Genomic DNA, 22,529 nt, shown 5'->3' on the forward strand with positions numbered 1-22,529 from the left:
AGTCTAGAAAACAACACTCTGTATGTATTTTTTTTAAATTCCCATACGATATTCGGAAAGAGCATAAAAAAGTGATTTTAAAGACGTGTTTCTTTTTTTTTACACTTTGGTGGTTATTTAAATAAGCTATTGAATATACGAGACTACGGTTTCTAAAACTAAATTACGTAAAGGACACAGGATAAAAATGGTTTTGCAACTAAAATTAGCGAAGGCTTAATTGAGGGTAGATGTTATGAATAAGCATGCATATTTTAAACCTCATTTTCTTTAAATTAAGTAAGTATTCCAGGTTCGGACTGCAAAATTTTAAATTTTTTTTGTAATTAGATAACATCGCCCCGTATGTATTTTTTTGGTATTCCCATACGATTATCGAAAAGAACATAAAAAAGTAATCTCAGCGACATGTCTCTTTTTCTTGTTACACTTTGATGGTTGTTTAAATACGCATGATAAAAACACATGACAAAAAATAAATTATAATCCGTCGATTTCGATTGCCATCGATACGTCGAGCAATTGGAAACTTGGGTAAACGAGTAAGAAAATGTTGAGCGAGGCCACTTTGAAAATTTTCTTTGTGTTTTATTGTTATTTGTTTTCCGTGTTTTATTAAATAGTCTTTGTTCCCATTTGCTTTTTTATTTCTATTTTTTAGATATCCTATTTACTAAAAGAAATAAACAACTATTTTTATCATGTATCTTTTACTTACTCATGTCATGTGTTTCTTACTTTCTCGTAATTTCATTTTAAAAGCCTTGTTACCGTACATTGAATAGCGTATTTAAGTAATCATCAAAGTGGTGTATCAAGAAAAAGAGACATGTAGCTGAGATTACTTTTTATGTTCCTTTCGATAATCGTATGGATATACCAAAAAATGCATACGGGGCGATGTTTTCTAGAGTTACAAAAAAAATTTAAAATTTTGCAGCCCGGACCTGGAATACATATTATTTAAAGAAAATAAGGTTTAAAATATGCATGATTATTTATAACATCTACCCTCAATTAAGCCTTCGCTAATTTTAGTTGCAAAACCATTTTTATCATGTGTCCTTTACGTAATTTAGTTTAAGTAGCCGTAATCTCGTATATTCAATAGCTTATTTAAATAACCGCCAAAGTGTAACAAAAAAAGAAACACGTCTTTAAGATCACTTTTTTATGCTCTCTCCGAATATCGTATCGGAATTTCAAAAAAATACATACAGAGTGTTGTTTTCTAGACTTNAAAAGTACCATCATACAAAATTTGTAATTAGTAACAGTAGTATTCTTGTTATACAGGGTGTTGCATCATGAGAGGGACATGGCTTAATGGGAGATAGAGGACATCTAGGGTAACTAGGATCGCCTATAGAAATAGCTTCTTGGCCATTCTTTATTGAGATACAGGGTGATTTATGATTTTTGGTCAAAACTGCCTTATGTCATAACATTGGTAGCGAATGGAATGGATTCATATTTGGTAGGGTTAATGCACTCACAATACTTCATGTATGCATGTATGACAGCAAAAAAAATCCAGGTCCGGACTGCAAAAATTGTTAATTTTTTGTGCAAGTCCGGACCTGGAATACATATTATTTAAAGAAAATGATGTTTAAAATATGCATGCTTATTTATAACATCTACCCTCAATTAAGCCTTCGCTAATTTTAGTTGCAAAACCATTTTTATCATGTGTCCTTTACGTAATTTAGTTTAAGAAGCCGTAATCTCGTATATTCAATAGCTTATTTAAATAACCGCCAAAGTGTAACAAAAACGAGCAACACGTCTTTAAGATCACTTTTTTATGCTCTCTCCGAATATCGTATCGGAATTTAAAAAAAATACATACAGAGTGTTGTTTTCTAGACTTGCACAAAAAATTTACAACTTTTGCAGTCCGGACCTGCAGTCATACATGCATACATGAAGTATCGTGAGTGCATTAACCCTACCAAATATGAACCCATTATTCCAATTCCCTACCAAAGTTATAACATAAAGCAGTTTTGACCAAAAATCATAAATCACCCTGTATCTCAATAAAGAATGGCCAAGAAGATATTTCTATAGGCGATCCTAGTTACCCTAGATGTCCTCTATCTCCTATTAAGCCATGTCCCTCTCGTGATGCAACACCCTGTATTTATAGACCTCGTTTAAAGGTTTCTATGATATATTTTCATGAATATCTATGACAATATAATTTGAACTTTATCGACATACATTATTTCTGATATAGATACTCCATCTGATAATATGTGTTCCCTTTCACATTTTCTTTTCTCGGGAATTACCCCTAATATGTGGAGAACTGGTATTTTTACCGAGATTCCCATGTATTGCCTGCGGCCTGCTCGCCGGCCTGCCTCCCTCATCACATCTACCTTGCGGTATGGACATCGCGTTGGCCGATTGTCCTCCATCGGAGGCGAGGTAGATTCCTAGAAATGTAGGAAACGATCTAATTTATTTAGTTGTCTTTTTCCACCCTGATACACCCTCGAGATGTCACGGTTTCTTATACTTCCAACTGAGCCTGTTGCACTTCGCTCTATGGAGCACAGTTGAGTACGATATTCTAGCTTTTTTCACTGTCTGAGTGCTGAACTGCGGTACTAAAGTTTTTGAGTGTGTGGCCTCCTTGAGTGCCTGTATGGAAGCTATATGAGCTTGTGTGAAAGCTTTATAAGCTTGTGTTTATATGGAATCTTTACAGCATGAACTGAATTTTGCCTCATTGGAGGGCTTGGTATGGCAGTTTTAGGAGCTGTATATGCCTCAGGTACTGTGCTACGAGGCACTGGGAGTTTTTAGTAGTAGGTATAGCGACGGTTTAGACTGGGAAAATTTCGGGGACCGTGGGAAAGTCGGGGTCCTTTGTCGGCGTCTTTTGGTNCTATTTCTATAGGCGATCCTAGTTACCCTAGATATCCTCTATCTCCCATTAAGCCATGTCCCTCTCGTGATGCAATACCCTGTATTTATAGACCTCATGTAAAGGCTTTTATGATATATTTTCATGAATATCTATGACAATATAATTTGAACTTTATTGACATACATTATTTCTGATATAGATACACCATGTGTTCTCTTTCACATTTTTTCTCGGGAATTACCCCTAATATGTGGAGAACTGCTATTTTTACCGAGATCCCTATGTATTGCCTGCGGCCTGCTCGCCGGCCTGCCTCCCTCATCACGTCAACCTTGCGGTATGGACATCGCGCTGGCCGATTGTCCTCCATCGGAGGCGAGGTAGATTCCTAGAAATGTAGGAAACGATCTAATTTATTTAGTTGCCTTCTTCCACCCTGATACACCCTCGAGATGTCACGGTTTCTTATACTTTCAACTGAGCCTGTTGCACTTCGCTCTATGGAGCACAGTTGAGTACGGTACTCTAGTGCTAGCTCTAGCTTTTTTCACTGTCTGAGTACTGAACTGGGGTATTAAAGTTTTTGAGTGTGTGGCCTCCTTGAGTGCCTGTATGGAAGCTTTGTGAGCTTGTGTGAAAGCTTTATAAGCTTGTGTTTATATGGAATCTTTAGAGCATGAACTGAATTTTGCCTCATTGGATGGCTTGGTATGGCAGTTTTAGGAGCTGTATATGCCTTAGGTAGTGTGCTACGAAGCAATGGGAGTTTTTAGCTCTTTTTAATTTTTTACAGAGAAATTTTATTATTTATATATGTATATACAATATAATTTTTATATTGATAATGACAATAATGAATATACGTAACATTTGCGTGTAGAATATGTATAATAATTTGGAGCGTACATAAGGGTACCTAGACATTCGTTCGCGATCCGCATGAGTCCAAGAGGTCCTGTAATGAAGTCTGCCTGAGGTCTGGATTATTGACCTCTCTGGAGTAGTTCCCTAGTTCGAATTCAATAATATTTGGAAAACTTTTGAGTTTCCGAAATTTGAAACTGAGGTGCATTTTATATTTTTGCAGCGCTTCGTCGTCGGCTACTCTGCCAATAGCATCGTCTTCCGGCGGCGGCGGTGTCGTCTACTTGGATTTCGTTATTTCGTGGGAGCTTCTTAGGAACTTTGGAAACATAGGCGAACTGTTTAATTTACTCTCCGCGACATCGGCTTCTTAGGGAAGGTAATTTGGGCCCCCTTGGTCTTAGGTTTCTACTTTGATCGAAATTGGCTTTGCGTAGAATGATTGAGACAGTTTCGTGATTCCGATAGCAAAGTTGAGTGAAATTTTTTTATTCGAGTACTAGAACCTATCAGATATAACTAACGACAAACAGTTTCTACCTCTTCTTACTCGTATATGTAACCAGAATGAACGTATTAATTTTTGTATTGATAATTAAATTGTTTGAAGAATTATCAGTATCATTTGATCTTAAAGATACTAGAAATATCTTAATTCATTAAGATTAAACGTTAAACTTCATATACAACTTAACTAAAGAATATTACGAGTTGTTTTGGTGTACTTTTGGAAAGATGACAGTAATGTTTGTTACAGTTCCTCCATTTGACTGAAGATTTTTCACAGATGGTTATGAAATTTTCAAAATATAAGCTTGGGACGAAATGTACTATTTTGCAAGGAGAATATAGTGAAACTGAAATAAAGATAGGAAAGGGCTAAAATTTAAAGGAAAAGAAGAAAAACGAACAAAGAATGCTGTTTATTGATTATTGCTATGTTCAAGTCAAGAATGAAGAAACTAAAATGGAATTTGCTGAAGGAAGTAAAGACCAAAAAAATATATTTAGTAGTTGTTATTACGTTTTATGTATACTCATGATATTCTCTATTTACCACACTATTTCTAAAAGGGGTATCTTACTCACAACTAGTAGGGCATGCTAACTGGTTACTTAGGGGAAAATGGCTATATTTTTCAAAAGTTAAATATCTATCTCTTAAAAATCTTACGGTTGCTCTGTTCTAATAAAATATTCTTGATATAGGAAATAATTATATCATGCTATAAAGTCTATGAACTTTTTTCTAGGAAACAATATGACTGGAAAAATTGGTGCATCTATTCCGGATTTACTCTATAATATGTAGTACAACTGCAATTAAGATATACAGATGTCGCATGATTAATGTTTCAGTTGATTTTGTTAAGTGTTTTGCGATTTATTATCTATAAATTTTACAAATTCCTGTCCTCAATGCCATATCACTTTCTAATTAAGCATAACAATATACATGCAAATATAAATTTGTGCAGTTTGAAAGTCAAATTTGTTCTAAATCATTATGTTGCAATTTGTATTAAAATGCATAATGCAACAGAATCAGTGTAATAAATAGAGTTAATGCAATCAACTATTAAAGCATATTATATTTTTATTTAATATTAAACTGGTTTCCTTTAAAATTGATATCTGTAGAGTTACATTTTTTTTTTACAATAAAACTAGAATTTAAGTTGTCTCTTAAGAAATTTTATGCGAACTGTCACGTAATTGTTGATAAAGAGTCCGTTTCGGGCAATGAAAGTAGTTAGGTATTTCCATAAATAAATGACATCTGTTTGACTGAATATTTCTTAATGAGTCATTTGTATGGTCGACCTAGTATTACATTTTCAAACGGATTTAATCTAGGCAATTCTTCACTTTGTTTCACTATCGCTTTCAGTTTAAATAGGAAGCAGTTAATTCCGCTCATTTTAAGGTTCACACAGCTGTGATGGTCAGTTAATAACAGTCTACTTCAATGAAGATCTAGTAAATAATCATACAAAAAGGGAAAAGGTCTTAACAGGTTATTTTTTTAAATTCGAAATAAAACCGAAGATAATTGTTTAAAATTTGGAAATTCTTTTGAAATTTCCTAATTCATAATTTCATGATTTCCATATTTTTTTCTTTTCAATGAAAAGTTTAGCTTATTTTTTTATCTTATTTTAAACATATTTAAACTATTGTTTCCTTTCATGCAGTATAGTGTGTTTTCATGGTCATGGTCATGGTCATAGTCCTATGAAATTGGTTTCTTTGGATGATGATGTGTAGTTTTACATGATGATTCGTGGGATATGGTTTTAATTTATTTAAATTAAAAACAAATACATGTTATTGACAGTTTTACCGCTGATTATTATTCTAATTTTTTTCACTATTAGAAATTCAGGGGTATTTGTATTTTGTTCTCATTCTTCCTCGTAAATCTTAATAATTTCTAATTGACAGTCAGCTCCTCACTGTACACATATTTTATTATAGAACATGTTTATATACAAAGCGTCTAAAAATAATGTAACAAACATCGGGGTTAGTAATGTCAAATTAAGAAAAAAAAAGTATATGAATATACCCTCCAAAATGTGTTATAAGGAAGCTACGGCCCCTTAAAGAATACGTCAAAAAGTAGAATTCTGTTTCTCCCTAGCTATTTTACGTACATTTTTTAAACTCAAGTTTATGCAAGGGAAAGCGATCTTCTCCGTTATAACTTGTTCATTTCCAATTTTTGTTTAAAATTGGTAAACTCCTCCAAATTCCAAGCTGATGTATAGGTTCAATAGATGCCCCCACAAAAATTTAATTATAATTGATTTTCTTCTAGCCACTTCTAATAATGTTATAAATTCAATGTGTTGCTTGTAGTCCAGACGTTGGATATTTGTGCAGGAGAGGGAGCAGCACATTATTATTCGACAGGTCGCATTTTCACACAGAAACGATTTACCCTAACCATCATCCAGATTAGGAAAAGAAAATTTTATTAATTGAATTAAACGCCGCTGGTATCAACCTCTCATATTGACTTAAGCCAATGTTCCTACATCAAACCATACCCAAAGAGGCTGTATCCTCTATAAGTATAGCTGTTCGTACAGCTGCTGGGTTCAAACCCGCGGTCTCACCAATGACAATTCAAGGACTGACACGTTAAATTGCGGATGAAGAAAATTGTTATGTTAAACCAAATTTTACTGAAATATGATTTTTATGTAAATTTGAACTTATGACTAACTATCGAATCGAATTTAAATTCAAATATTTATTTATACCTACTGAAGTATTTCGAATATGATTAAGTGTATTGATTTCAAACGAATATACCTCTTTGTGTAACTCAATCTTTTCACATTTTCAAGCAGAATTTTGAAAAAGTTGAAAATACACAAGTTGTAATGGAAAACACCCTTAGTGATCAGCTAAACTACCCCATCTGAATTGTACATATAAGACTTTCAACACCACCCAATTTGACATAAGATTTCACATAGGAGAAAAATGTTAAAAATACATTTTGTTAAGGAGGTTTATCTGATTTGGAATTGACGAACAAATATTCATAAAAAAATTAATATAAGCTTATTAATATAAAGAAAATCCTCAAAAAAAATTATGACTAGTTTGGATATCTAAGAGACGAGATATTAATAAAATAATTTTTCACGATTTAGTACAGTACATAAAAATGCAGATTTTTTTGGTTTTTCCACTTAGAATGCGCAACAATTGACGAACAGTTTCCACAGCAACTTAAAGTAAGTGTAAATAGGAAACCGATATCTAAGGAACCGTATGACAGTTTGTAGAAATCGATTAGGTACTTGTAAGATACATAATTTATAATAATTCTCCTTCAAACTGCTGTCGTTGACTAACTTATCCTCTATATGCGTGATAGCGGTAACGCCGCGGTCTCGACGTAGCGTATTATTTGAAATTCGCAGGTGTCCAAACAAACAGAATGATCGAACGGGAGCGAGCGAATGCCGAGCCGAGCGCGCCAGCCAAGTGCAACGTTGCCAAATCTAAAGGCTTACTACTTTAGTCACTAGCGAATCTACAGAAACTTTCGTTAGACTTTAGACGTACCTCCGTACCCGATAAACCTGCATGTGTCGAAATAAAAATGTCAGTTATTAATAGGATAGCACTCTTGTAATACATTTTACACGGAAAGTTCATAGGTACTTTTTAGGAATTCTCGAAATTTGTTATAATATTTTTTGATACTATGCGTAAATTAGTTTTTACTACTCTATGAGTACTTAATTATTATGCATGACTATTCTATTTAGATAAATATTTATGTTAAATAATATACGTCAAACGGTTAGGAGCAACTAATCATCTCCCGTTGTAACTACCCATGCTGACACACTTAAAGAATAGTAAAACGAGAGAACTTATCCATCTAGAACACATCGCAAAATCGGCGCAGCGAATATGGAACTTGTTAAGTCACTCGAAATGGTTACATGAATCATGTGAATGAGAAACTCACGATGAAAGTAAAAGTAATTCTACATGTTCTTATAGCCGCATATAAGAACAAGTGAAAGAGGTTTACGTCCTCCGTGTACGAGTGTACTTTTATACGATTCAATTAGGTTTCTGGAAGATTTATTCGTGAATTATTCCTTGGATGATGTAAACAGACTCATGAAATGCTTTTATTACTAGAATGGGGTAATTTGTTTTGTATAATAAATTACTTCCTGTTTTTAAATTTGAGTAATTGACATAGGAATTAAATTGACACAAATTATTTACTAGTCCGTTTCGAGAGTTACATCAACAACTTGATTATTGCTTTTTAGATTTAAACTCGTTTTATGAAATAAATTTTAGTATAGTATGTACTTACATCAGTTTCATATTGACTATTATGCTAATTATGTGTACTACAATTGTTATAAAGCTTAGAAACGGCCAATATTACTTCATACTCGCTATGTGTTTGAAAAATACATACTATTATTTTAAATGGACATGGCCATACAGAGAGTATACGACATACGAGCGGTAAAAAATATATTTTTTGAACACCTCTGTCGCTGATGACGAGTGTTGTCCACATGCAACGAATAAAGTTTTTAAGTGAATTTAGTAATATGTAAGGGGAATTTATTAAAAGAATCATCTATATTCATCTAGTTTAGTACTTGGTAATGGTAGAAAAATTTTATGAAATATAAAAAAATCTTTCTAAAAAAAATGTTCTGTATTTGAGGTGCATCACTTGAATTTTTTTTTGATACGTCATAAACGAGTTGATTTTTTGCATTAACTTTTTATCATATATGTCATGAAGAATTACATTGTATCCTCAAGGATGTACTTGTGGGAAGTGGGTAAACATAATTTAAAAAAAATATACAGGGTGATTCACAAACGGTGATCAAAAATGAAACCTCGTATTCTATGATGAATTTTTAGGAGAGTCTTTGGTATAAAGTTTTTATCTAGGACTCTTCGTTAAAAAGATACAGGATGTTAAATGTATTTTTAATCTTTTTGAATAATTTAAAAACTGGTAAGTGAAATAATTTGAAATTGGGCACATGTATTTATGTAAACATTGTCCAAAATCTGAGGCCTTTTTCTATAATTTAGATGCTAAAATGATGACTAATGTTATTAATTTCTTTATTCGATTAAATAATCAAATGATTAGTGTTTGTCATGTCATTTAAGTAAAAGTGTTTTCAGTTCGTTTTTTAAGTTTTTTACTCGAAAATTAGGCTTTTTTCGAAAAACATAAGAGGGTAGTAATTTGCAGACAATTGGAAGACCAATTCGAAAATATCATGATTGTTACCGTGGCGTACTATTTTATTTAGAAAAATATGCCATCGATGCCCTGTATCTCCGTCATTGGTGTATCTAAATTTAAATTTGGACAATGTTTACACGAATACATGTGCCTAATTTTAAATTATTTCATATGCTAGTTTCTAAATTATTTAAAAGAATTAAAAATATGTTTTATAAGTTTAACACCCTGTATCCTTTTCACTAAGCGTCATAGATAAAAATTTTATACAAAAGACCCCTTAAAATTCTCCAAAAAATACGAGGTTTCATTTTTGATCACCGTTTGTGAATCACCCTGTATACACGTTGCCGCCACCTCAATGTTTTATTTATTTTTTCATTAAAATTATAATCTGATTTAGTTTAATTTGTAAATGCATGCTAAAATGAGATTTGGAATACTGTAAAATACGCACAAAAGCATTTTTTTTCATAAACGTACTGTATATAATATGAAACCGCAGGTAATAAAATATTTTCAGTATATTCTGAATACAAGTTTATCAGAGGAACTAGTTGCTTATATAATTATTTTCTCTTAGAATCTGGTATTGTGCGTATGCTTTTTATCAACAACAAGCATAAAAACTGCATTCATTAGGTGTCAAACTTTCTCACACCGTTATATTTACAAATACATTGAATTACCTTTCTTCCGTACGACATATGTGGTCACCAACCAGTTTTCCACATATTATTTGCACCGTCACAGAAGAAAACACACAAAGCCACTTCCACATATCGACCTGCAACAGTTATACTTGTTTAATAAGTGATATATTTTACGGGCAAAGTATTTGATGACTACAGCATAGTTTTATCAATTTAAGATTGTTGGGTTTCAATTACAATAAATATTTATTGTGACAAGATATGAGAGACGGTTAAAAGTCATTGTTTTACCTTCGAATGAAAAGTACATATACAAAGAAGGATATAGTAGTTATAAGTAATTGTTTTTTTGGTAAAAATAGGATACAGTGTCCGGAAATGGAAACAAATGGGTCAAAATTGAAAGTATGTTTTTTAGGGTGAAAATAAATAAATTTAGATAAAACTACTAATTAGTGCAATTGTCTCCTTTAACATATTAAAATTTTTTTATTCCATTTTTTAACATGATTCCGCAATATACCTACATTCCATTAAGGGTATTTTCAAAAATTTAAATTTGGGGGTATTTTTTTCTAATTAAATTTCATCTTTTTTCTGTTTGCTGTATACTAAATATTTTTTAACGATTTAAACCAACTTACCTCTATGCAAATGTCAGCGTCTAATGAGACATGCTTTTTTTAATATAGTTCTGCGAAATATAATTTAGATGTGAAGTGACTTAAATCATAAAACTTTAATAAATGTAATTACTAAATTAAAAAGGCTCCGTAGCTTATAATTACATAAGAAGATTGAGATTGATTTTTCTTTGAAACGGTGAATGTTTGTGGGTGAAATTCAACAGCTTAACTATTTATTAAAGTCTTGTTTCATGAAATACTGACATTTTCCCAAGATCTCCAATAATGGACGTAGGTATTCTGAAGATGACTATGTCTTCAGTAAAAATTATTTGTCTTGTAACTTACTGACAACTTAATTCATTCAAGGATGCTTTCCTTAAAATATGACCCATTCGTTTCTGGACAACATGTAAAATTTTGTACAGTCTTAGTAATAGCTATTTCATCTTTATTATTTGGCTGCATTAGAAAAGTTAAGAAAACATACTCAGGCTTTTGGTAAGCCATTCGAAAGAAATTAAGTATGATATGCTTCTATATCTAATTAAGAAAAAATTATTCTTTGATTGAACCTAAATGACAAAGGTTTGTTTCTCATGATCAATAATTTTACTTAGAATTGCTACTATCCAGGGTGTGAAATTAATGCAACAAAATTTGGTCACAGATTCTTAAGACAAATTTAGGGGACGAATATTTTTTTAGAAATTCAAATATGCGACCATATTTTTTTGGTTCCAAAGATAAGGGGGCTCACGAAAAAGTGTCTTAAGAGGGTTTCCAGCCAAAAAGCGTAGCACTATCAGATTCCACATGTCATAAAACCCCTGTATACCAAATTTAGTGATTCTCATACAACAGAGAAACTATGACCAAATTTTGTTGCATTAATTTGGGGGCACCCTGTACAAGCAATGTTAAAAGGCTGTTGGATCATAAAAGGTTACAGTCCGATTATTCAATCAACGATTATCAATTGCTACTAAATTAAATAAACAGGTTGATCTGGCTATATACAAACCATAGTCACATAAAAAATGCTAATAAAAAAATTTAATTGTATACATATTGTCACTGGAATTACGATGTCAGATACTATTGTTAGATAATAATTAACAAAACTTGACAACTGCCACAAAGAAAGAGACTAATGTAAATATAGAATTTGGTGAGAATACATATACAGGATGTTCTATTTCTAATGCCTTTGCGTCACTGGCTATCCCGTAACTTTTTTGAGTGTACACCAGTGACGACAGAATTTGTATCTTTAAAAGTAAACGCCATTTTAGAAAAATTGTTGCCACGTACAAAATTTTGATATCGTTTACGGATTTCGAGTAAAATTGTGCCACATAACAAAGAAACAAATTCATAACAATAATTAAAAGGTTCAGGGTCAAGCTAGGTGTCATTTAATTTTAGCTTACTTTGTTTTTCATTACTACAATACTATGGCTACAATTTATACTGTTGCTGAACAAACTGATATGTTACTAGTTTTGGGTTATTTTGAAGGAAATTGTTCTGCTAGTGTTCGAACATATGTTGAAAGAATTCCTAATCGAAGAATTCCAAATCACAAAACATTTGCTAATGCTGAGAGACGCCTTCGGGAAACAGGACGGCTAGAATTATTCAGCTGGAGGAACAAATTTTAGAAAGGGTCGAGGAAATTCCGCTAGTAAGTACAAAGGCGTTTAGCGGTAGAGATTGGCTTTCAAAAAATTTCATTAATAAAGAAATAAAAGACCAGTTATTACATTTCATCCATTCCACCTTCAATCAGTTCAAGAACTTTTATCTACCAATAGATCCTCCGTCACGTCTTGCTTTCAGTCAAAGAAGAATTCAAGAACTCAGGAAACAGAGACGATAATATCCACAAGAAAATCCTGTTTACAGACGCAACCGCTTTTACTAGAAGGGGTATTCACATAATTAACATGTTTACTGTGATGAAAATCCACATGGAATCAGTAAAAAACATGAATATGAGATTAATGTTTAGTCTGATATTATTGGTAGTATTTTAATTGGTCCTGTTATATTACCTGCTACATTGAACGCAGAAAATTATTTAGAATTTCTCCAAATGAAATTCCCCTTTCTGCCTGAAGAGTTACCGGTAACACTATGAATGAATACGATTTTCATGCATTTTGCCTTATCGGTAAGGCAATACTTAGATGAGCACTATCCTAACTGTTGGATAGGTAGAGGAAATAATGTCCCTTTAAAATGACCACCTCGATCCCCGGACCTAAACCCATGTAATTATTTCCTTTGGGGAGCATTGAGGACCACAGTTTATAGCTTTTCATTGATTACAGAAAACGAATTATGGGAAAGAATACAAAATGAAATTAATGTTATGAGAGATAGGTAATGGATAAAATTAATCCATTACCTACCTAGGAATTAACGCCTGCGTTCAAGAACAAGGAAGTCACTTTGAGTATTTACTATAATATTATTTTAATGTGAATACAAATATCAATTTAGGTTTATTTAAAATGTTTATGTTCAGTTTCTTATATTATTAGTTGATACTGTTTATTTAAAATACTGTTGATTTTTTATTTTATTGATTGATAATACTAAATAAGACTAAAAATGTGTAGTTTTGTTTTTTTTAATGTGGTGTTTTCATTATTATTCCCTGCTTTGAGGCTGCAATTACAAATTATATTTTAGTAATTGGAATTTTTGTCTATACTTGATGTATAATGCCAATTTTACTCGAAATTCATAAACTATATCAAAATTTTGTAAGAAGCAAAAAATCTTTTAAAATTGTGCTTATTTTCATTCACTGGCGTACACACAAAAAAGTTAAGGGATAGCCAGTGGCGCACAGGCATTAGAAAGAGAACATCCTGTATATGTATTCTCACCAAATTATTTATTTACATTGCCCTTATATAAAAAATATGTGTACCAAATTTGAAGTTTCTAAGAAAAATAGTTTTCAAATTATTTGAAAAAACTAGGTTATCTATCCTATATTTAGAAGGCTATATCTTAGTAAGCGTGCACTTTTGTATATAGGTAAATTAGGCTAAATAGTCTTATTTTCATCCAAGAAACCTGTGGTCAAGCGTTGTCCATCCTTTTCAGGGACACCCTGTATAATGGTTTTATTAAGGCATGCTTTATTATTTATTATTTAATCAGTTCTATTCTGGAGCATAAAACCGATTGCTCTTAGTAATAACGGTAAGAGTCTAAAAGGATTTTCATACTCTTTGGATATCATAAAGTAGGTAAATATGGTAATATTATTCACTATTATTATTAACACCTTGATTTTTGTATTATATTAGTCAGTGCATGTTTATTAGCAGTATAGTCAAGTAGTTCATAATACTCTATTCAATTGCATTTCTATTTCACTAAAACGTGTAAATTATTCCGTCTGCATATTCTCATAAAAGGCGGGACATTGTTTAAACAATTTAATTATTCCGTGATTATATACTTCAAAGCTTCTAATGTATCGCATGCAAACATCGGTGATCGAAAACGAAATACAATTACACACAAATTAGTACAATAAACTTCCAGGTCCGACTTTCTAGCCGAACGTCACTAGAATTCGTAATAACATTATATCAGCGGTAATAAACTATGTATCCGCATGCATTGGTATCGGTATCCGTACACACCCTTGCAACCGTGATGGTGTGAGCAAATATAGGTAGCGCGTGATATACTGTCACCGTTACTGTACCGAGACAGTAAAATAAACAATACAATTTATAACTGACCATAAACACATAATGCCATTTACGGCATCCCATGAACATGTGGATATTTTTTTCCACTCTGGATAAATTAGTATGGTTGGTGTAGAAAGGTGTTTTGGCTTCATGATAGTATTTTGACGTAAGACATATTTATAATTTATTCGTGTTCGACTGATTGTAATAACCGAAGTCCGCTATAATCAAATAAGATACTGTAATAATTGAGATATCTACTTAGACACATGTTTTCAAGTCCTTTTGAACAAACTGTTCAATTAAAATAAGAAAAACAAGTGATTATAGCAAAATGGACATCTATTTTTCTGGGTAGATTTTTTCTATAACATACTGTATAAAAAATTATTGTCATCAAATATACGCGTACATACTATGAAAACTTTGAAACGATAAAGTTGTCACCTGCCAAAGATTTACGTGTTTGTTACTTTGAAGCAAAAATGTTCAGAAGTGGATACAACAACAAAAAATAATGGTCAATTATTTTAGTGTTAAAATGTCCCCAAAAAATATTCTTCACTGTAAATGTCTTCTGAAATACTGTTCTACTCGAGATTACACTTCTAATCAGTTGATGAATTAGAGTATGTTGAATAGATGTGGGTCATTTCCGTGTTAATAGTTCCATGATTCGTTAATAATATTGCAAACATTTTTTGTTTCGTTTTTTGTATCTACAATCGCTACTACTATTGTCTGTCTCTTCAACGATTCAAGTGAACGTGGAATAAAGAGTGTGGACACGAGTTTCACGTATTTAATTCGTACTGTTTGAACCGTACAGTTAAAACTGTGTAGTGTATGAAGCCCATAATATCAAGACTCTTGCAATAGCATTGGAAAAGATATTGGAGATAATATCGTCATTAAGAACGTCTGAATTTCCACGCCAATGAATATTTTGTAATTTCGATAATAAAAACAGGTTTCCTCAATTTTATTTAAAAAATAAAACGATCTTTCAATTATTTTTTTATTCTAAAGCAAGTCTACTGCACTCTAAAACTTTTCGCTTCATAAAAAAACTTTTAAAGGAATGTTTTATGCAAATACAATTTTAAATAAAACGTAATGGTTAAGAATAAAAACATTGGTGAAGAAATTTTAAATTTTCTAAATTGTGGTAAGGGGCAAATATTTACGCCACTGAATTTCCAGAGTTTTCATGATTACATTGTATTTAAAATTGTATTTGTAATAAAAAATTTTCATAGATTTTTTTAGTGAAACGTAAAGTTTTATTATTTGGAATTATTCAACTGTGTGATTTTTATTTTAGACTACAAAGAGTTACAACTTATTTGTTTTTGAAATAAAACAGAAGAGACCTTTTTTCTTCTGAATACCATTACGAATCAAATGAACTAATTCAAAATATTTAGCAATCCAATATACAGGGTCGGAAAGTCCCCATGGTTCATCGGCCGTTACGTGAGAGCAATAAAGAAAGTCATAGAAATCCGTGCAATAGATAAAGATGGCTATAATGAAAGCGTCTAATAGTCACCGCCCATTTCGCCCTTCCACAAATAATATCCACTTTTTATTTGTGGAAGTGCGAAATGGGCGGTGACTATTAGACGCCTTCATTATAACCATCTTTCTCTATCGCACGGATTTCTATGACTTACTTTATCGCTCTCACGTAACGGCCGATGAACCATGGAGACTTTCCGACCCTGTATAATATGTGACAATTTAGTAACATTGTGAACACCGGAACAGTTTTTCTTCAAAAATATTAGTAGTTACTTTTTTTTCACTTGCAAGGTTTGAAATATTATTTAAATATAGCTAAGCTTTTTTTGTTAGTAAGTACTTACCTACATTTCAGATACGACATTTTTATTTATAATTCCCAAATAATTATTTAGATATTAAGTAACTTCTCTATGAAGCAAAGAAAGTTAAGAAATAGTATTTTTAGTTTCATATTTGAAAATTATTTTTAAACTGATTTGAATTGGCGTATACCTACCTACAGCCTGTCTCCTCAAAAAACGCTGCAAGCTATAACTCCGTCATTTAGTCTCATTTTAAAAAACAAGAAATGATATGAAATGGCTCTAAATACACTATAGAGTGAGCCTATTGGAGCGTATTTATTATAATATTTTTTTCAAATGCGATAGTCAGCTTTTTTTTCAAATGGCAATATAGGTTTTTTAAAAACCAAAAAATGATATGAAATGGCTCTAAATACACTATAGAGTGAGCCTATTGGAGAGTATTTATTATATTTTTTTTTTCAAAAGCTATAGCTTTTGTTTTCAAATTGGCAATATAGGTTTTTTTTATTTATTATTGTGCAGATTTCTATTCTGAAATCAACGATGTATATAAAGTTTACTTTTGTGAAACATGTAGGTATTACAGAAAAAGTATGAAAATATTAGTCAATTATTATTATTAGCATTATTAGGGTCCGGTCGCTTAATTGTCAACAAACATATTTTGACTAATCATGTATGCCTGGAAAACAAAAAATAATAAAACAAAGCAAGTAAATGTCATTTTAGCGTTCGTGTCCCAGTTTTTCACGCATTCTACCCTTTCTGTGTCATTTGCAGTAGGTTATTTATTGAAATAAGCTTAACAGTGCAAAATATGAGTAATAATCAATTATTGACGGACATGATTCAGATATAGGTACTTTTTCCTCACCGAGAAGTTCCAGAACCACGTAGATTTGTAAGACTTTAAGAAAAGTTGGGAAACTCCTATGGTGCTTTTAAGAAACCAAAGCGAGAAGAACGCCAATTTAATAAAAACATCGAGTTCAATATTTTTGAACGTTGAAGAAAACTTCCAGTTAGGAAATTTCTAATAATATTAGAGCATCAAAAAGAACTGTACATGCAGTATTGAAAAAGCACACATTCAAGCCATACATTCCACAAAAGTATAGGTAATAGAGGAAAGAGATAGAGAACGACGGCTACAATTTGTTTCTTTAGTTGTTTTGTGTTTGTTGTTCTTCGTTTAATGTGTTTTGTGTTTAATTAATGTTATTTCGTATTGAGCTTTGTATAATGGTTAATGTATTTAATTAAATCGTTTTTCTTTTAATTGATATTCATTGTATTGTTTATTTTCTGTTAACTACAAAATTCTCTTTTGAGTTTTATTTGCTTTGCTGTATTACTTCTTGTTTTCCATGTCACGGATAATTAGTTAAAATATATTTGTCATGAATTAGTAGCCGGGAGCCTAATGCGGTATCGACTAAAATTTTTTCGTCTTTTCTGTAATAAATGCTTTACAAAAGTCAAGTTCATATACATCGTTGGATTCAGAAAATAAATTTGCACAATAATAAATAACAAAAAACTATATTGCCATTTGCAAAAAAAATGTTAACTTTGGCATTTCAAAAAAAAAATAAGTTCTAATAGGCTCCCTTTATAGAGTAGGTATTTAGATCCGTTTAATTTAATTATTTGTTTTTTAAAATAGTAAATAAGTTCTAATAGGCTCCCTTTATAGAGTATTTAGATCTATTTAATTTAATTTTTTGTTTTTTAAAATGAGGCGGCTTGCGGCGTTTTTTAGGAGACAGCCTGTATAAAAGAAAAATATGGAAAAGTTATATGAGAAATTTACTTGAAGACTCCAATAGTTTCAGTCCTGAACTGCTTAATTTAAAACTCATGTGTAAATTAACACTTTAATATTTTATCTGGTAGCTACACATAAAGTACAGGAAAGTCGGTGTAAACTTGAATTATTCACTTGTAGTTTATTGCAAGTAAATAAATTCTCACCAAGCAACCGGAAGCAGGCAATGGAAAATTAGTAGTACTTAAACGGTTCGAATTCAGACTTCCCACATCGCAACATACGTATATAACAATTAATAATGCCGGAATTAACAGAAAACGCTGTTCAATAGTTTAAAGTTCTAGTGGTCTCATACAGTTGAAATGTAATTTTAAAATGACAGCTTTGGAATTAACATGAATTTGTTTTCATAATTAAACGTTTAATATACAGGGTAAAACAAAGACGATGCGATAAAACTTCAGGACTCATTTCTCTTGAAAAAAATATATAAATAAATAAAAAAGATGAAGGTAATATTTGTTCTCAAAAAATTTATAATATTCAAGAGCAATATAATCCAAATTTGATACGTTGAAATTAGGTAGTTCTAAGGAGCCTCAATTGCCAAAAAAAGTTATTTCACGTTAAATATAACGTTCGTTTAGGTACATATTTCATTAGTTCACTTTCAATCAAAACTTAATACCTGGAGATATTTTTCGTGCACTGTAAACGTGTAAAATTCTAAAAACTGCGAATATTTTAGGCGATCGTTAGCAGCGTACATAAAAGTCAAATATCGTTTCTAATATTTTCTCAGTAATTAGAAGCAAATCACAATTTTGGAAACATTCCACTATTGAAATAAATGCGAATTTGTGCATAACTTTTTTTTATTCTAATCTATATCTATGCTCCGTTAGACGTACAAAATTTTATTTGAAAATATTAAAATATTTAAAAGTATATGAAAGAAGATTCTATTTAATGTTAAATTAATTTATTTTGACAATGGAAAGACCTAAGACCACTAATTTCGGTGCTACTAGTTATTTTTTGTTCATTTAGAGGACAATTGTGAAGGATTTGGACTGTTTTTTATGTCTAATCTCTTAAAGATAAGTAGAGTTTGTAGGAGTCGTTTTAGGCAAAATGCTTTTATTTTTTTATTCGTTTTGAGGGGAGCAATCATGAAAGATGAATCTGAACAATTCGAACAAACTGCTTAGGTGGCCAATGTAGTCGTCATATCTGACACTACCTGATTGTTTCTGTGGTCGTTTTTACAAAATATGTATATGTTGAGGCAATAAAACATATGGCAGAATTAACTAATACAGTTTATGATAGTTATTCAGCTATTAACAGTCACTATCTACTGTCTTCTTGCGACCAAGAATTAAAATATTTTGTGTTTGAAATACGTGTGACAGAAATTGTTTTCGAATGTAAATTGAAATTATTAATTTACACTTTTCACTTAACTTACATTTTAAATTAAATTGTTATAAAAATACTTTATCCGATAATAAGCGAAATTGGTTTTTAAGAAAGTTTACATTGAAAATGTATGAGTTTAATTTAGAAAATCAAATTAAATGCTTCTTAAAACTAATTTCAAGTCTTCTCTAAACATTTCCATCTCAATTGTATTTTTTGAAATAGAAATTCATTTTTGAGCATTTAATCGTTCATTATAATCAAGGAACTCTATCAACTACCCTGTACATAATTAAAAAAATGACTTTTCATTATCAAGTAATAGGATGGAGGAGTTTTGTATGAGTCACCCATTATCTCTTATAACCCATTATTTTTTTTTGTGTTATATTAAATACATTGTAAATATTAATTATAATTAATATTAATAGTATCTGTCACTAGATCAGATATTAAATAACATTTTCGAATTCTTATTTCAAACTGGCATTGAGGTAATTTCTGTGGTCTTTAAATAATCATGTATGATTTGAACTTAAATAAATATTCGGTTTATTACATTCATGCAGAAACAATTTGAATTCTTGCTTAAAGAGTAAGTATAAACTTACCTCTACAAATAATAATTCGAATCACGCATTGTAGTATTTATTTTGGCTAAAATAACAAGTTCATGTCAATAAAAAAAAGTTCCACGACACAAATTTAAACGTTAATCTACTTGCTGATCTAAGTGCGAACAAACTAATGACATAAGCCCAAATGTTTGGGACGCTCCATCAGATCTATTACGGGGTCATGTGGTTTTAATATTAAGAATTATTTGTATAAGGCGCGTTATACATATAGCATTAAACTGCTGTGGCAATATTCTTGCCTGCTATTATTATTAATGAAGAAGATTTTCATTTGGGTTACGTAATTCTACTGAGATTTACTTGTGTACGTAGTAATTTATGTAGCATTACATTAAAGTTTTACTTCACAATTGTGACAAATTAATTCTTTTCATCAAAAGAAAAAAAATCGAAGTAACGATTTTCCTAAAACAATGCCTAAGGGTTCTAAGATCCAACAAAGTTTTTGATACAACTATTGAAGATATATAACGGGTGTTTTTTTTAACTTGAAATTTTCAAATATCTCGAGAAATTTTAACTACGACGTACTACTAGAACCTTGAGTTGAAGTGTCATTGTAAAGAATCATGTTGGCTATTTCTTTTTTGTTACTTAAACTGTCAGCAATACAACTTTCTGCAATTATGGCTGATTTCCACCCACCATGTCTCTTGATTGCTAATACATCAACTCCTGTATTAGCCAGTAACGTTGCCGATGTTCTTCGGAATTAATGGCCTGTATATGTTTCAGGGTGTTCTAGATTCAAAAACTGTGCAATCTTATTAGGAATCATAGAAAGGGTATTCTTGTCGACTGGTTGGTTGTAACATCTACCTGCTTGATAGCGCATAAAAAGCGTGAAATTTCAGTTTTAATTTCCAATCTAATCTTGTTAAATTTCTTGAGAATGTCTAGGTGAGAAACAGAACCCAGACAAGAAGTAATTGTAAACGTACGTGACATACCATTTTTATATAATAAACTGACGTCCAAAGTTTGCATTAACTCAGAACGGCATTCTCCTGCAATACCTAAGACCGTCACTACCTTTATTAGCAAATATGTGTTATCGGGTGCCTGAACGAGAAAATTGTTGACTTGTTCTCTAGTAAAAACGTTCGACTTTTTAGGTGTATAGTCGTCATTCTTACGTTTCAAAAATGCTTTCAGCTTTAGGTATTTTGATATATCCACGTTATCCTCTATGAAAATAGTTGACTTAATCATTGAGTATTTATTCCACAAACTCGCCGGTGACTTCTCCATGAAATATGGTAGCAGTAAGATTTCAGAAACACCAGTATTTTTGTTCTGGCACCATTCTTTGAAATTTCTATATTATTGAGATAATGGAATTAATATATAACGTTTTGACAAATTTGAACAAACATCTGATCCAATGAAAGGAAATATGGTAACACTGTACGCTGTATTTAATGCTTCGACTGACGCGCTATATTTGAATAGCTCGATTATAGACTATAATCGAGTCGAAAACATATGTAGTAATAATTAATATTAAATAAATTTTTCGTGATCTAATGCAATATAATAGCAATTTGAAGTAAAAAGTGAAAGGATCTCTTTGCAAAACGAACAGTATAGATGTTCTGTCATAATCTCCAATTTGACAAGGCTACGTCTCACTATCATACACTGAACTTCTTGATAGTTATCATATGGACTCTCAGTTTGCACATTTTACTTTTTCCCCATCAATCCATATTCTGTTTCATACGCATTTTATATTACTTTTCAGTCTTTACTTTTCCTTTGTACCTTGTATGTTCATTCATGTTTACGGAATACGCGCAAAGTTGACAGTAATGACAGTTGAACCAACTTTTACCACCACGCCATGGCAATGTTGCCAGATTTCATCCATATTTTTACAAGCCCTTAATAAATAAATAGACACTTTTATGCAAATAAAAAGTTAATTGCCGTGAAAAATATATGCAAGCTAATATGTGTTGTATAAATTTCATTCATATATATTATATTTTATTAGCTCGCTCAAATTAGTTTATATAAGTTTGGTACTACAACGAAACTACCGTGTATAAGCATAGGCTTCCCAACCGCACCGCCTGCCCCGCAAGAGATGTATCCAACCTCCTTAAAGGAAATGTGTAATAAAAGTTTTATATTCCTTTTTTTCTAATTTAAGGATGTTTTTAAGGAGTCACTGTAAAGATAAGATGCAAAAAACTGCAAGTTCACAAGAGGGCCTTATTATACCACGTTTGTTGGTTTAATAAGACCTAGAGAAAGAGTTTTTAAAAAGTCAAATGTTTTTAAAAGGATTATCTCTTGTACTATTTGTCTAACATTTGTGGTAACTCAAATTATAAACTTT

At 31.4% G+C, this 22,529-nt stretch overlaps 1 long non-coding RNA gene across 1 annotated transcript in view; it reads right to left on the bottom strand.

Moving 5' to 3' along the window:
- The window catches only part of LOC108915420, a 35,010-nt gene extending 14,735 nt beyond the window's left edge, over positions 1-20,275 (bottom strand). The window contains exons 1-2 of the long non-coding RNA XR_001964722.1: positions 20,159-20,275; positions 10,205-10,302 (exon numbers count right to left, since the gene is read on the bottom strand). This is a non-coding gene — a long non-coding RNA (uncharacterized LOC108915420). The remainder of the gene's footprint in view (positions 1-10,204; positions 10,303-20,158) is intronic.
- Between the last annotated feature and the right edge of the window lie 2,254 nt (positions 20,276-22,529).

Source organism: Anoplophora glabripennis, unplaced genomic scaffold (assembly GCF_000390285.2).
Source record: "Anoplophora glabripennis isolate ALB-LARVAE unplaced genomic scaffold, Agla_2.0 scaffold1328, whole genome shotgun sequence".
Lineage (NCBI taxonomy): Eukaryota > Metazoa > Arthropoda > Insecta > Coleoptera > Cerambycidae > Anoplophora > Anoplophora glabripennis.